Consider the following 14,950-nt stretch of genomic DNA (forward strand, 5'->3'; position numbering starts at 1 on the left):
ACAGACAACAGTTGTGGAGTTGCAGTCAAAAATGAGGGAAAACCAATATTTGATCAATAAATCAATAACTACTTGTCTTGAGTTGCTGAATTTTCAGTGCAGTAGTTGTACTCCTTGCCCCTATAATATACATATCGTAATGCGCTATAATTTTTAACAAAAATGCAAAAATAGGCACAAAATTGGCCAGGGGTGTAGTACCCCCTTAAGCCCTGCAAAACCCAAATTTAAGGGGTCCAGAGAGAAATTTAAGGGGTGTGAAGTTCTGATCTTTGAAAATGGAAAATGGTCAAATACTGATTTTATAGAGTTCTGGGTTTTCTGTGTGGGTTTTCTGTGTCATAATTGGTTCCTTTTTTGTATTGAAAATGACAAAATTTTATTATGAGCAACTCGGCAAAGGATTTACATAATTTAAGCTTCTGTGCATCTTAAAATTTGTTAAGTATCTGTGGTTGGACCCATTGGTCAATTTCAACCTGCAATGCAAGGGGTCCAAACCATCAAAAACTTGGTGAGGAGTCCCAGGATGTGCAGAGCGCAGAATGCGACCCCTGGATTAGATCAAGCATAATATGGTAAAAAAATGTCTTTTTGTTTTTTGCTTGTTAGTTTTAATTATAAATGATTAGCGCAACAATGTTAAACACTATGGACCACAATGGCCTCATCCCAGTGCCATAGTCCAATAACCTCAATTACAAAGTCATAGTGCAAAATTTCACCTCAAGTTGCAGAGTATGAGTTTTTGTACCCACATTTTCAAAGGTCATTCAATGACTATACAAATGTATTGGGGTTTAAGAACTGTGCCCCTGATAGATGAGCATGTTGTGGATCCTAGTGAAATTTGTTGAACATATTCACACCATCTCCATAAAAGGCGACAGTTAGCAAGCTAGGGAGACGGACACCCTTGAATTTAATAGGAAAGTTGGTGTGATCTTTGCTGTGATTTCCCCAGCAAGATACCCATCCTGTCTTGATCATGAAGATTTTACTCTTGATACACAAGTTGATTCTTTAAATCACATCCAGGCTTTGAAGCCCGAACCAGGTGATATGATGTAATAGTATAAGACAGGATCGGTGGCAATATGCTGAGTGATTGTATCAAATTAATCACATAACTGTGAAGCTGTCTGATTTTTACGTAAAGTGCATGTAGAGTATACAAGTTTTCTCATTTGACGTTGTTTAAATCAAGCAACATGTTAAATAATTAGTGATTATAGCACTGTCTCAGCAGCGATCAGTTCAAGGTGTGATTCCTACATATGCAACCAACATTTTATTTGCCTTTTTTTTCACATTTTTCCCAGCAACCACAAAATGTTTTCGACATTATTCTATTCGCAAAAGGTTTGAAAAAGTTGCCAGAAAACATATAAAATGTCACATTATAAAATTAATAAAACATTTTCATAACATTCAAAAACATTTTTTGAAAATTTAATGCAAATACTCTTTTAGTGTTGAAAAAATGTTTGGTAACAAATGTTTGCAAACAATATTTTACAATAACATTTTGATATTTTGAAAAATGTTGCAGTGGTGTTTTATCATATGAATCATAAAACGTTTTAATACATTTTCTAGCCGCAGTGAGTGGCCCTCATGGACTAAGCGAGCGTGTAGCTCGCGCGGGAGCAACTGAGCACGTATATGTTGCTGACGCAACCTTTCTGGATAGTATACTAATAGCAATACAGCCCGAAAGTAGTGCCAAGGTAGTTCTTGAATAATTGACCCATATTTTGTTCCATTCTACATAAACCTTCATAAAATCACGAGGGTCTTTGCAAAACTTGTTCAGTTCTTGAAACCACTGGGTGGGCATGGCAGAACTTCTAGTTCTACTCTTGATACATACAATCACATCTGTTTGGTTTTGTGTTACATCCACATCACCAAATGCTCATCACAATATTGACTTAGTTTGAACAAGTTTGTTGGATTCAAAGAAGAATTTAAATGTTATCAAAGATTTACAGAAATTCCCTTCCAAACACCCACAAGACAGCTGGGACGTCTGTAGTATCTTTGATACTCAAATTGGATTTTGGTTAAACAGTTCAAATTTCAATAAGCTTTCATAAATGTGCCATGTCGATCAGGTGGTAAAGACGCCAAATTTTGCAGGGACTGTGTTTTGGAATTTGCAGGAGAGCATTAAATAGCTCTTCTGGAGCCTTCAAGGAGAGTTGTTTAGCGGCATTTACAACAGAATGTAAGGAGAGAATGGTCAACTAAGGAGAGCTAAATATCACTCTTCTATATCAGATTTAAGCAGTAGAGAGTGCTCTTGCTCTCCTCAAAAGGCAGTCCATGCAAATCTATATTTTATAAGAATTGAACATGAATTAGGCCTCATAATGTTTCTGAAATGGTCATAAATTGTCAAATGGGTCGAAATTAATTGAAATGAGTTCCAATGCTTTAAAATGAATCAAAATGAGTCCAAAATGAATTCAAAGGCGTGAAAATGACTCAAAAAGTAATCCAGAATGGCTCATAAATGATAAGATGGCGGTCTTGTCAGAATATATGCATGGTGCAATTTTGAGTCAGTATTCTTGTGGTACAATATCTTGGTTTGTGTCAATGAAGATATAATGTTCTGTTAGGTTGGAAATGATCCACATTTCTAATGATACGAAATATGCATTTTGAGTTTATTTGCACTAAAATTTGTAGAAGACACTGCATTATTTCCACGATTTCTGCTATTAACCATAAAGCTCCCTATTAAAACCACTGCTTGTGCATACCATTCCCATGATGCTATGATGCAATCTGCCTATTAAAGTCATATATACCCAGAAAATCGCTGGCTAGGCCAGCGTAACCCCAGTGGCTAGAGGCTGGTGATCTTTGGTGTGGTATGCGAGGGATCTGAGGTTCGAATCACAGGGTACCAAGTGACTTCTTTGTTCATCTTCTCTCCTTTTTTGTTTCTTCTTTCCCTTCTGATAGCAAAAAAGCATGGGCACGGTTAGGGTTAATGCCTAGATAGGCCTGACATAAATAAAAGCAGAGAAAATGGAACTAGGTCACACAATCTATATCTGATCTGAAGATTGCTTAGTTTAAGATTATTGATTATTCAGACAATAAATCTGAAACAAAAAGGACTTTCAAATTTCCTGCTTTTATTTTGTACGTAATTGTTGCTAATTTAACATGTTTCCCAATGAACATAATGGATTTTTCCCCAAACAGTATTTGAATTCAACCACAATTTCACCACCAAATAGAGAATAACCACTGCTATAAAAGCAATCCCTTCAGGGATTGAGCTAGGGAGAGAAGAAAAGACCAAAAGGAAACAATTTGTGTCAGAAAATCTCAAAAGACCACCACGAAACATGTTAATTGTAATCAAGGGAGCCTTTAACAACTAGTGTGCATGATATATCCACATGGAATGAACTTTGGTGAACTTCAGACATTTATCTTTTATGAAAATTATATACTTAGTTCTCTGGGTTGATAGGATGAACAAATTCAAATTTTTACCTATAGTGCAGCCAGTGCACATAAACGTTGAAAAAAACACCCAGTGCATCTGGCCAGATACGAACCGGCGACCTGTGTATTACTAACACATCGCTCTAGCCAATTGAGCCACAGAGGCACACTGGAGAAGGTTCTGTCATCACTTTCCAGCTTCCAGGATCTGTGCTTTCAGTAGTACAACTATTTAAAACTGCACCCATTGAAATGCGCACTAATGTCACTGCCACATAGGAAAATTGTATTACCAAAGTGGAGTTGCAAGTGAAGTTGCCTAGTAAATATTCAAGTCAAGTGATTTGGCCTAATAATAGGCCTACACAGTGTGCCTAAAATGTCTGAATTGAGTCACTGCAGAAGCCTGTTGGGTGTATTCGAATTCAGCATGTTCAGTTTCTAGAGTCTAAGACCCCGTTTACACAGAGCCTGAAGTCGACTTTAGCCGACTTTGAACTCGACTTCATTTGTGTGTAAACAGGGTCGTCGCATTTTGAACTCGACTTCAGAAGTCGACTTGAATGATGACCCGAGCAACATTTGTCGAATTCAAAGTCGACTTCAAACTCGACTTCTGCGGTGTAAACGGACACGTAATTAGAAGTCGACTTCATAATGGTAATTTTAAACATGAGCAAGTGATGGCATAAAATTTGAATTCATAATTTGTTTTGAAGTCGACTACCGTGTAAACACCCCGTCAAGAAATAATTTATGCTAATCCTTAGTCACAATCTGAATTCGATGTCGCAATTAAAGTCGACTACTCTCTGTGTAAACGGGGTCTATGTTCAGTAGGGACAAGTCAATGTCTTTTATCTCAAGTCTTGAGCCGGCTATGAGTACATTTTATAAATTTGATGTAAATGAGGGACTTTGAACAAATTACACCTAAAAAGTCTTAATAAACTAAACTTTTAATAAAACCAGATTTAGGTTAAAATTTCATTAAAAGAGCATGGCCATAGTGATTAGTGTGACCTTAGTTTGAACCCCAGCTCTGCCCATCTTTGACCCAGAGCATTAACCTTACCTGTTGACCCTAACTGGTGAATTTCCAAAAGGACACTATAAATTTATGAATGATTATTTTACTTACAATAAATGTCTGTAGCTAGGAGGGAGACTTTAATCCTTTTTGACTTGATGTAAATAAAGGAAAACCACAAGTCCTTAACAATAAAATATAGGTTTACTTAAACGCTCTTGGTGAATTTAGGCATATTCTGGTTGCAGTGGGGGATACATATATCTCAGCACTTAACCCTAACAGCCCTGAATACTACAAAATACTACTTGATATATGCGCTTTTCGTGCATGCATCCCACGTGGTGTGATGACGCAATCGCCCTAAGTGATATGTAGGCACGGTTTCGCTGGCCAGCGAAGCCCAAGACCCGTGGCAAGGTGTCGCCGACCGAGTGCCTGGCATGCGAGGGGTCTTGGGTTCAATCCCACCCAGAGCAAACAACTTCTTTCCTTCTTTTCTCTCTTTATTCTTTCCTTCTTTCCCTTCCTGTCGCCAAAAAGCCCCTAGGCGGTTAGGGTTAGGTTACCACTATCGAAACTCAGTATAGGCTTCCTTAACCCTAACAGCCCTGAATACTACAAAATACTACTTGATATATGCGCTTTTAGTGCATGCATCCCACGTGGTGTGATGACGCAATCGCCCTAAGTGATATGTAGGCACGGTTTCGCTGGCCAGCAAAGCCCAAGACCTGTGGCAAGGTGTCGCCGACCGAGTGCCTGGCATGCGAGGGGTCTTGGGTTCGAATCCCACACAGAGCAAACAACTTCTTTCCTTCTTTTCTCTCTTTATTCTTTCCTTCTTTCCCTTCCCGTCGCCAAAAAGCCCCTAGGCGGTTAGGGTTAGGTTACCACTATCGAAACTCAGTATAGGCTTCCTTAACCCTAACAGCCCTGAATACTACAAAATACTACTTGATATATGCGCTTTTCGTGCATGCATCCCACGTGGTGTGATGACGCAATCGCCCTAAGTGATATGTAGGCATGGTTTCGCTGGCCAGCGAAGCCCAAGACCCGTGTAGCAGGTGTGTCGCCGATCGAGTGCCTGGCATGCGAGGGGTCTCGAGGTTCGAATCCACCCAGAGCAAACAACTTCTTTCCTTCTTTTCTCTCTTTATTCTTTCCTTCTTTCCCTTCCTGTCGCCAAAAAGCCCCTAGGCGGTTAGGGTTAAGGTGGTATTACACCCCCTGATAACTTTTGTGACTAATTTCACATTTTTCTCAAAAAATAACTGCACACTGGTAACAAAAGTTATGTATATTATAGAGGCAAGGAATCCAATTACTTCACTGAAATTTCAGTGATTCAAGACAAGTGGTTCATTATAGGCCCTATGTTAAGAAACGAGGTGCATTCTAACGGTACCTCTTTTCTTATCATAAATAACGTACCGCCTGTCTTGAGTCACTGAAATTCCAGTGAAGTAACTGGATTCCTTGCCCCTATAATATACATAACTTTTGTTACAAGTGTGTTGTTATTTTTAAAATAGTCACAAATTTATCACAGGGTGTAGTACCACCTTAAAGAAGAGATGATCTTAACCCTAATGCCCCAGGGCCTTAGGGCGATGGGAAGGGAAGGAAGGAATAAAGAGACAAAAACAAAGAAAGTTGTTTGCTCTGGGTGGGATTTGAACCCGAGACCCCTCGCATGCCAAGCACTAGGTCGACGGCTTTTAGCCACGGGTCTTTCACTGGCCTAGCCAGCGAATGCAGCTAAAAAGGTTGTTTCGACGAAGGAATACTTCGTTTGACTAAGCTAATTTTGTAATGTGTACGCTTGCTTCGTTCAACGAAGGAAAGTGATCATGTGACAAGTGACCTTCGCCGGCTTTGATAATAGCTGGGCGTTAATAGCTTCGTTCAAGCTTTGTTAATTTTCATGAAATGTGTACAGTGTCTTCATTCGATCTTCGTTCAGCGTAATGTGTACGCATGCTTAATTAGTTAATAAAGATTAATTTATCTTCGTCGAATGATGACATTTTTTAATGTGAACAGGGTCATACATGAGCCTGTCAGTTGTTGACTTCTGTCCTTTGATTGATCTTCATATTATTGTGCATGCTTTTGTATTTATTGTGAATACACAACTGGCAACCTGTACTTCACTTTACCTAATATCAGGGGTATTTCAAGCTTCTTCAGATAAAGGTACAGCCTCTGAATGTGCTGAAGTGCAAGCAGGCCTGCCGTATACACAGGATTCTTTTTTTTTTGGGGGGGTGCTGATTTAAAAAAGTGTACCTTTTTCCAGGGGGGGGGGCAATCTTGTGAAAAGTGGACCTTTTTCCAGAGACCTGGACTTTTTTTACCCAAAAAGCATACAAAACCTGATTTTTTTGCTTGCTAATTTTGGGACTTTTGTATTCATTTGCAAATTGGGGGGTGGGGGGGAACTGAGGTGCTGCCGCACCTGTGTACAGGCCTGAGTGCAAGCCAAGTGAATTCTTAACATTTCTGTCGATGAAAGTAAATTACAGACTTATTCTAAATGCATTAATGACAAGCTTGTTGAACTTTAGTGATGGATATTAATTATCAAACCTCAAGGGAATGTTAATTCTTAAAAGAATCACTCTAGTTCTAGATAGATCTAGACCTATAACAATGAACCTCAAGACCATTGACTGATTAACCTGCTCAGTTACTCTAATGTTGTCGGAATTCAAAGACTCCTGAAGATTCTCAATTACACCCCTATGGCGACACTTGGAGGAAAGGACTAAAAGGCCTCTAACCCATAATCTTCCTTTATATATTTGACCAGCCATTCAACTACAAGCTCTCTGTACATGGTGTATAAATTGCTGCCTTCTGCCAAGTTTAATTGTTATAAAATGCTCTGTGTGCTAGCCATAGCCTTCAACATAAAAAGTTCAAGTGCTATCTTAAGAACCACAGAAGATTGCTTGTGGACATGGTACACTTCGGTAGTGGCAGAGGCTCTATACTTCATCCAAAAAATGGCTTTTGTTGTAATTTGCATACCAAAAAAAAACAATATCCTCAAAACACAAATTCTGGATGTCAGTCAGGCCTGTAGAATGTTTTTTTTTCAATATCTTATGGGATTACATTTGTAAAATAGTCCGAAAATCTACACAAATTTGACAAATTTAAGCCCAATTTCCTCTGAAACTTGCATCATGTGCATACATTGGCAAAGACTGCATGTGCAAAAGGTCATGAAGAATCGCTGCAGTTGGAAGTGTGAAAAAGTTGTACAACAAAATGTGTGTTACAGGAAAATGCAAAGGTTATATAGGGTAGATCTTATTGCAAAAGCTATAGGGTAGATCTTATTGGAATGATTTAGAATGCAGTGCCTACACAAAATCGTTTACAAAGGACAAAGCAGCTTTTCCATTTTTATGTCCATTTCTTGTACACCCAGCTTGTATTAGTTTCCTATTTTGCATTTCCTAGATAAAACTGCTTCTGAGGAATATTAGTTGTGTTCACATGGTCATAGAATTTGGGGATTGGCGTGCTCGAGTATTGCGATTCCCAAGTCAATCCCCAAGTGCATGTCCACACGACTCCCATTGAAGCCTTGAATCCTTGAGTTTTGTGATGCATGATGTCATCATCTTTGGAATTACAACAACTGGAAGCTTACTCTGACCTATCTACATGTAGTATTTCGCCAAATTGATTAAATATAGGCCTAATTAAACCAAGTTTATGCTCGGCACTTGAGAATTGCATAATGTAGGCCTATATTGTTCATACCGCAGTAACACTCGAATAGTGCTCGACAGGCCTGTAGCCAGGATTTTTAGTGGGTTGGTGCTGATTTTGAAAAAGTGGACTTTTTCCAGGGGGGGGGGGACAATTCTGTGAAAAGTAGGACTTTCTTCCCATATTTAGACCTTTTTTGACCAAAAAAGCTTAAAAAATCAAATTTTTTGGATCGCTACGCTCGCAAATTCTTAAATTTTTGTATACTTTTGCAAATTTGGGGGGGTTGCGTTGTACCCCAAGACCCTACCTGGCCACGGGCTTGTTGCTCGAGTATCATTTAGGGAAATCCCCTAAAATTCTTGGGGATGAATTTGGGGGCAATTACTTAGGGATTGAAATCCTCAAGAGCATTCACACGGCAGATTTCCCAAAGTATTTGCTCCAGAGCCACGTTGCTTTAGCGAAAGCCCTTCGTGTGAACATGCCTATTGAGGACAACTGTAATAGTTTCCTAATAGCTTTAGATTTCACACCTGCCCTGAGGCTGCTTCCACACCTGTAGTTTGTCTTAAACTTGAGGGGGATTTGAGTCTTCTATGAAGGGCTATCATAGCCACTGACCTGGTTTATGTAGGGATTAGTGGGGTAAACAAGACTGGGGTTTAACTTTTACACACCAAACTAGTCAGGCGGATTACCAGTGTTGGGTTTCACTGGGTTCAAATGGGGTGTAGAGTTTGAACTAAAGCTCAGGATTTGAAGCGTTTGTATAATATCTGTGCATATTTATCATGCTTAAAAATTTAAAACCTGCGTAGATGGACATATTAGCTGGCAATTTTGCATTCCTCTGTACTTAAAAAAAGCCATTGTGACATTTGCTGACAAAGACGCCCTCAAGTTTTGTTAAAATCCTGATTTTGACATGATTGTGATGTACATTGATGAACTAACATACCTTGACAAAATGATGCCTGTCTACAGGTGCTGTATTGTGATAAAACACGATGTTTTTAATAAAACGATGTGTCCCATCATTTCATTCGTATGATTGAAGTACTAGCCAGATGCATATATGCGATGTTGATAATCATGATAACACTGCATGTAGGGCCTACACATACATGGTATACGAGATGGTTACACTAGCACATCAACAGGCAGGAACTCACTCAAGAGTGATGGAGTAATAGTACCATGCATTGGTGACATTTGCGCTGGAATAAAATTGTGATTTTCTTTGCTTTACCTGAGTTGTTCACTCAAAATTAAAATGGGACATATCTGACAGTCAAAACTAACGTTTTGTGGAAAAGAGTTGCAAATTTATTTTTTTGGACATACGCTAATGGCTTTAAGTAGAACTTGAGGAAACATTTTATGAGCATTTCATGTATCATACTTAAAGGGGCATTTTGTGATCGTCATCCCCCAACTTTTCACAGAAAAAGTTGAGATTTTTATACCACTGGAAACCTCTAGCTACATAATGTTTACAAAAAATGCTTGCAGATTAATTCATTTAGCTAAAATATAGTGGCCTATGGAGCATAATACACATAATCATGCAGGACTCCCAATCGCAAAAACTGGATTCAACTGAATTTTTGGGAATAAGCTGTGGGAATAAACTTCAATTTTTGGGAATAAGCTGTGGTTGTGAAAATGTGCATTTCTTGTTGTATGCTGTCGACACCCTCTTGGAGAGAGTTAATGGTCTATTTCTTTATTGTATGCTTAACTGAAAACATCCAAAGGTAAATCAGATGTAAAATGTTTTAAAAGGTATTAAGGAAGACACTGATTGGCCTAACATTGACCAGCACTCCGTAGGGTGCATCAGGAGCCCCTCATGTCAACCATATTTTTTCTACCTAGTGTCAAACTGTGCCATTTAACTAGAAAATCATACCCTCCAAATTTAAATTCAATCGGAGATCGGAAGGGGTCCACCGTGAGCTTAAAGTTCGGACAGAGGCAACCAGTATAAAGTTCGGCCGGCAGCTATTGAATTATATATACAGTTATACATACATATTAATAGCTGCCTTTAGTGAATGTTTTTATAGTACCTCATATCTCAGACAATATTCAATAAAATGCAAATCCATTTGAACTAAGCAAAAGGCAGCTATTTTCAGACATATTTGAAGTTATAAATAATAGCTGCCATGTGCACGTTTCTCTATTTACAGCCATTTCTGCATGGAAAATGGGTCCATCGTGTGCTGCGAGCTTAAAGTTTGTGCATTATAGGTGCCTTTTACAAATGACAAAACAATCAGGCAGCTATTTAGTTTTCATTACTTTATACCGAACATCACTGTGGCTGCCATATGAATTACAATCATGACAATGTAATAAATGTACTTATCTATGTTGCTTATCAGTCCATATGATATTGGCAAATTAGGTAGCATCATTCAGTTTTTGCTCTCTCAGATTAGGTGTCTGTTTTCTACCTTGCTCCACCACTTGCAAGACATTTTGATTATGTTCCTCACTCTGGAACCTGGACATTGAAAAGAGAGGATGAGAATCGACTGCTCACTTTTGAGATGATGTGCCTTAAGAAGATAATGGGAGTAACACGGAGAGACAGGATCCGAAACACCATCATCCGCAAAACCCTGGGTGTTGAATTTTCCATCTTGGACAGAATAACCTGGAAGAGACTGCATTATTTTGGCCACATCCAGAGAATGCCTCCCTCACGCTCCTAGAGGAAGACCACCAAAGAGGTGGAGAGACCGCCTCCTAGCTGACTGCAAAAGAACCAATCTAAACTCCATAGTAAATGCCAGCCATACAGCAGATGACAGAACAGTTTGGCGGGACATTGTGATGCGGATGCCACCACTCAACCCCAGTTGGAGTGAACGGCATAGGTCAAGGTCAAGGCCTCACTCTGGGCAGCAGCTAGGAAATCTGCACTGAGTTTCTACTGCATCATTTACCACACTGACGGCTCTAACATTGCTAAGCAAACGCAGATAAACTGAGGACTCTGGCCAAGTGTCAACAATGTCTGCTAGGAATTTGTTATTGATCTGCAGGATGTTCATAGTGAACCTTGCCTGCAAAATCAGCTTGGATGACTGTTGACTATTAAGTGATATTCTCAGGTTCAGGGAACTTTGGCTTTCCAAAGCCTGCGCCAAGTGAATACATGGCTTTAGTGCTGCTGCATCAGGTTTAAGATGAAGTAGCCTTCTCGCTAAAGCTTGTCTCTATTGTACTGGTATCTTTCCACTGAAGACAGCAAGCGGTGCCATCTCTTCGGTGAGAAACATATACCACAGATGTCTGTTCAGGGCTTTGTGGGTTTGCGTGCACTTGTTGCAACACCAAAATTGATATCGGCATACTGCAGGAGGTGCTTGTACAACTGAAGATCGTTCCATGGCGGGTCAGAAGCAACACTGCATGTTATCCAGCAGGAACTTTAGATTATTGTTGCAAATACAACAAATTCGCATATCTTTAGTAGCTGGTGCTTTGTTGTCACAGTGCCTTGCGGAAGCTGTTCAATATGATTCTGCATTAGAGAGATTTTGATACTATACAACAGTTTGGACATACGTGACTGCTTGAATGTAATTGATTGGCCCGAGTCCGTAGCTTTACTGCTATCGCTTAGCAATGTTAGAGCCGTCAATGTGGTAAATGATGCAGCAGAAAGTGTTGTGAAACTCATACAGATATCCTAGCTACTGCCCAGAGTGAGGAACATAATCAAATATGTCTTGCAAGTGGTGGAGCAAGATAGAAAACAGACACCTAATCTGAGAAAGCATATCATATGGACTGATAAATATTAAGCAATTTATTACATTGTTATTCATATGGCAGCCACAGTGATGTGCAGTATAAAGTAATGAAAACTAAATAGCTGCCTGATTGATTTATCATTTAGTTAAAGGCACCTATCATACACAAACTTTAAGCTTGTAGCGCGTGATGGATCCATTTTCCATGCAGAAACAGCTGTAAATAGAGAAACATACACATGGCAGCTATTATTATGACCTCAAATATGTCTGAAAATAGCTGCCTTTTTGCTTAGTTCAAATGGATTTGCATTTTATTGAATATTGTCTGAGATATGAGGTACTATAAAAACATTCACTAAAGGCAGCTATTAATATGTATGTATAACTGTATATATAATTCAATAGCTGCCGGCCGAACTTTTACTGGTTGCCTCTGTCCGAACTTTAAGCTCACGGTGGACCCCCTTCCCGATCTCCGATTGAATTTAAATTTGGAGGGGATGATTTTCTAGTTAAATGGCACAGTTTGACACTAGGTAGAAAAAATATGGTTGACATGAGGGGCTCCTGATGCACCTAACCAGCACAGTCACATTATTGACCACAAACTTGTTTTCCCTGTTTGGAGCCTGACCACACACTCCATCAGGCACTCCATGGTCAGGAGCCTTTCTTTACCATGAGGTCAGTGACCACCAACTCCATTGCTACTCTACCATCTTACCATGCTCACTTGATACTGAAGTGGTAGATGGGGATCTAAATTGATACAAAACTCAAGAAAGATTATTTAAGATTTGCTCTTGATAGGCAAATTAAAGGCAAATGAGCAAGCATTTTACATACATGTGACAAGGGGCATGCCATTGGACTTCCAGGGAGGGGGAGGATGACGGCAAGTATTTGAAAAAAAAAAACCCACCACATTCCCCACTACATGTACATACTACATCTAATAAAAAAATCCCCCAAAACGATAAAAATAAATATCTTATGGAATCATGTGGGATGCCTGGGCTTGCAGTCACATTGTGCTGTTGGATTTGAGCTGAAATTTTACGACTTTTTTACGAGCAGGTTTCTTCGCTTCGCTTAGAGTTGGATTTGGTTCAACTTTTGGGGGGTAGGCCAGCGAAGTTTCTATATGAAAGCACAGAGCGGGCAACAATTCTTCGCGATACTCTACGATATTTTGATAAAGTATACATGAATGCCTTCGCGCGAAGCTGCAAATTAATTTTTTCATCACAACTTCTCGCGAAGTGGCGAAGTGGAGTATACATCAAACTTAATGCACAGTTATTAAGCTAAATTGAATATGGGAGTTGGACATCAGCCTCTTTTTTGAAGCATTCCAAGATGTTTCCAAATTTGTATCAGCTCTGAATGTCATACAAGGGTCTGTGCCCGGATCTGTGGTCATGCCATGGAAGGCTATTATTAATACCAAATTGTTCAAAGGTTTGGACTTTGAGATCTGCAGACTGGCAGTTTTACATTGCAGCAATTGGTAATTGGTAATTTGCTTGATAAAATTTTGAATGACTTGATTGATTGTTAAGGAAATTGATGTCACATGTAAACTCTTGTCCAATGACCCTTTACTTGCAAAACCCAAGTTGATATGGTTGATCAATGACCCCCTTTTCAGTTGTTACGAAAAGTAAAGTTCAAACCGAGGTTGACATTTTATTACTTCCATCAGAATTGAAGATCTATAAAGTATTAAAATACTCAAGAAATAATAAGTAATTATTCCGTGAGCCATGTCAACATGGTCAACAAAAAACGCCATGGTTTTAGGGCAAATAAGAGAGAAAAGCTGAACTTTATAAAAACACTTCCTTTTAATTCAAATTGCGAAAACTTGATGAATGCAGCGTTTTCCTGTCTCTACATTAACCCCAGCTAGCTCTCCACAAAGATGAAACAGAAAATAACGGGTAGAAAGGATCTAATTTATCAAAGATGCATTTTGACAAATTTATGAAAAATCAGATTTCAAACAAGTACAGTCTAGCTTGGGTTAGTGGTTCTTCTGGTTGGAATATGTTTTGGGATGAAATTCAAAATGTGAAGACTTCTGCTGAATTCAGGTGAATACAGAATAGCCAAGTCCATACAAACGTTTTCTTGGCTTCTGGGGTTCGATTTGGTTGCCACAGAGTCTGAAGGGGTGTAACTGTGTTTCTATTGGAGTAAATACAATGATTGCATTCAACAAATTATGGCCGATGGGGTGACTGTTGAAAGGGGACGTGGTGCATGGTGAATTTACTAAGCGCTATTGTAAGGTACAAATAGGGTAATTTTTGTCAAGCTTACTGGATTTGATGGATCATTATGGGGTGTGACAAATACAAAGCAATGTGTTACAATGAATATATGGGATTAAAGCTGGTATATTATCACATTAAAGTATAGGGATACAGGCACTTTGGATACTATAAAATAACATTAGGAAGTAGATATTATCAGAAAAATGGATTTGAAGTAATTTTTAGATAACAATTTTTTTTCTGCAACATCTGGTATTAGTCAATTGTTTGTTCCCAAGTTATCTTATGACTGTTGCAGCTTAGGACAGTGTACAATGGAAAGTGGAGACAGCACATAAGTAACAAAGAGCTACATTATGTAGAGACCTTCCAAGACTCTCAGAAAAGATCAGAGATACCGGGGGGTACTCAGTACAAATGACCATACGGGACGTGCATAAATATGGGTAGCATTTTCAGCCTCTTGGTATATTAATGACCCCTTTTTCAAAGCCTATTTTGGTATATGAATGGGTCCTTTTTTCAAAATTTTCTCAATTTTTTTCGAAAATAGCCCAATTTTTCGTTAATTTAGCCAAAATTTTCAAAATTTTCCCAAAATTTTGGGAAAATTTGTAAAAACTAGGACAATTTGGGTTAAATTCGGCCGAAAATTTTGACTT

This window comes from Amphiura filiformis, chromosome 17, assembly GCF_039555335.1.
Source record: "Amphiura filiformis chromosome 17, Afil_fr2py, whole genome shotgun sequence".
Classification (NCBI taxonomy): Eukaryota; Metazoa; Echinodermata; class Ophiuroidea; order Amphilepidida; family Amphiuridae; genus Amphiura; species Amphiura filiformis.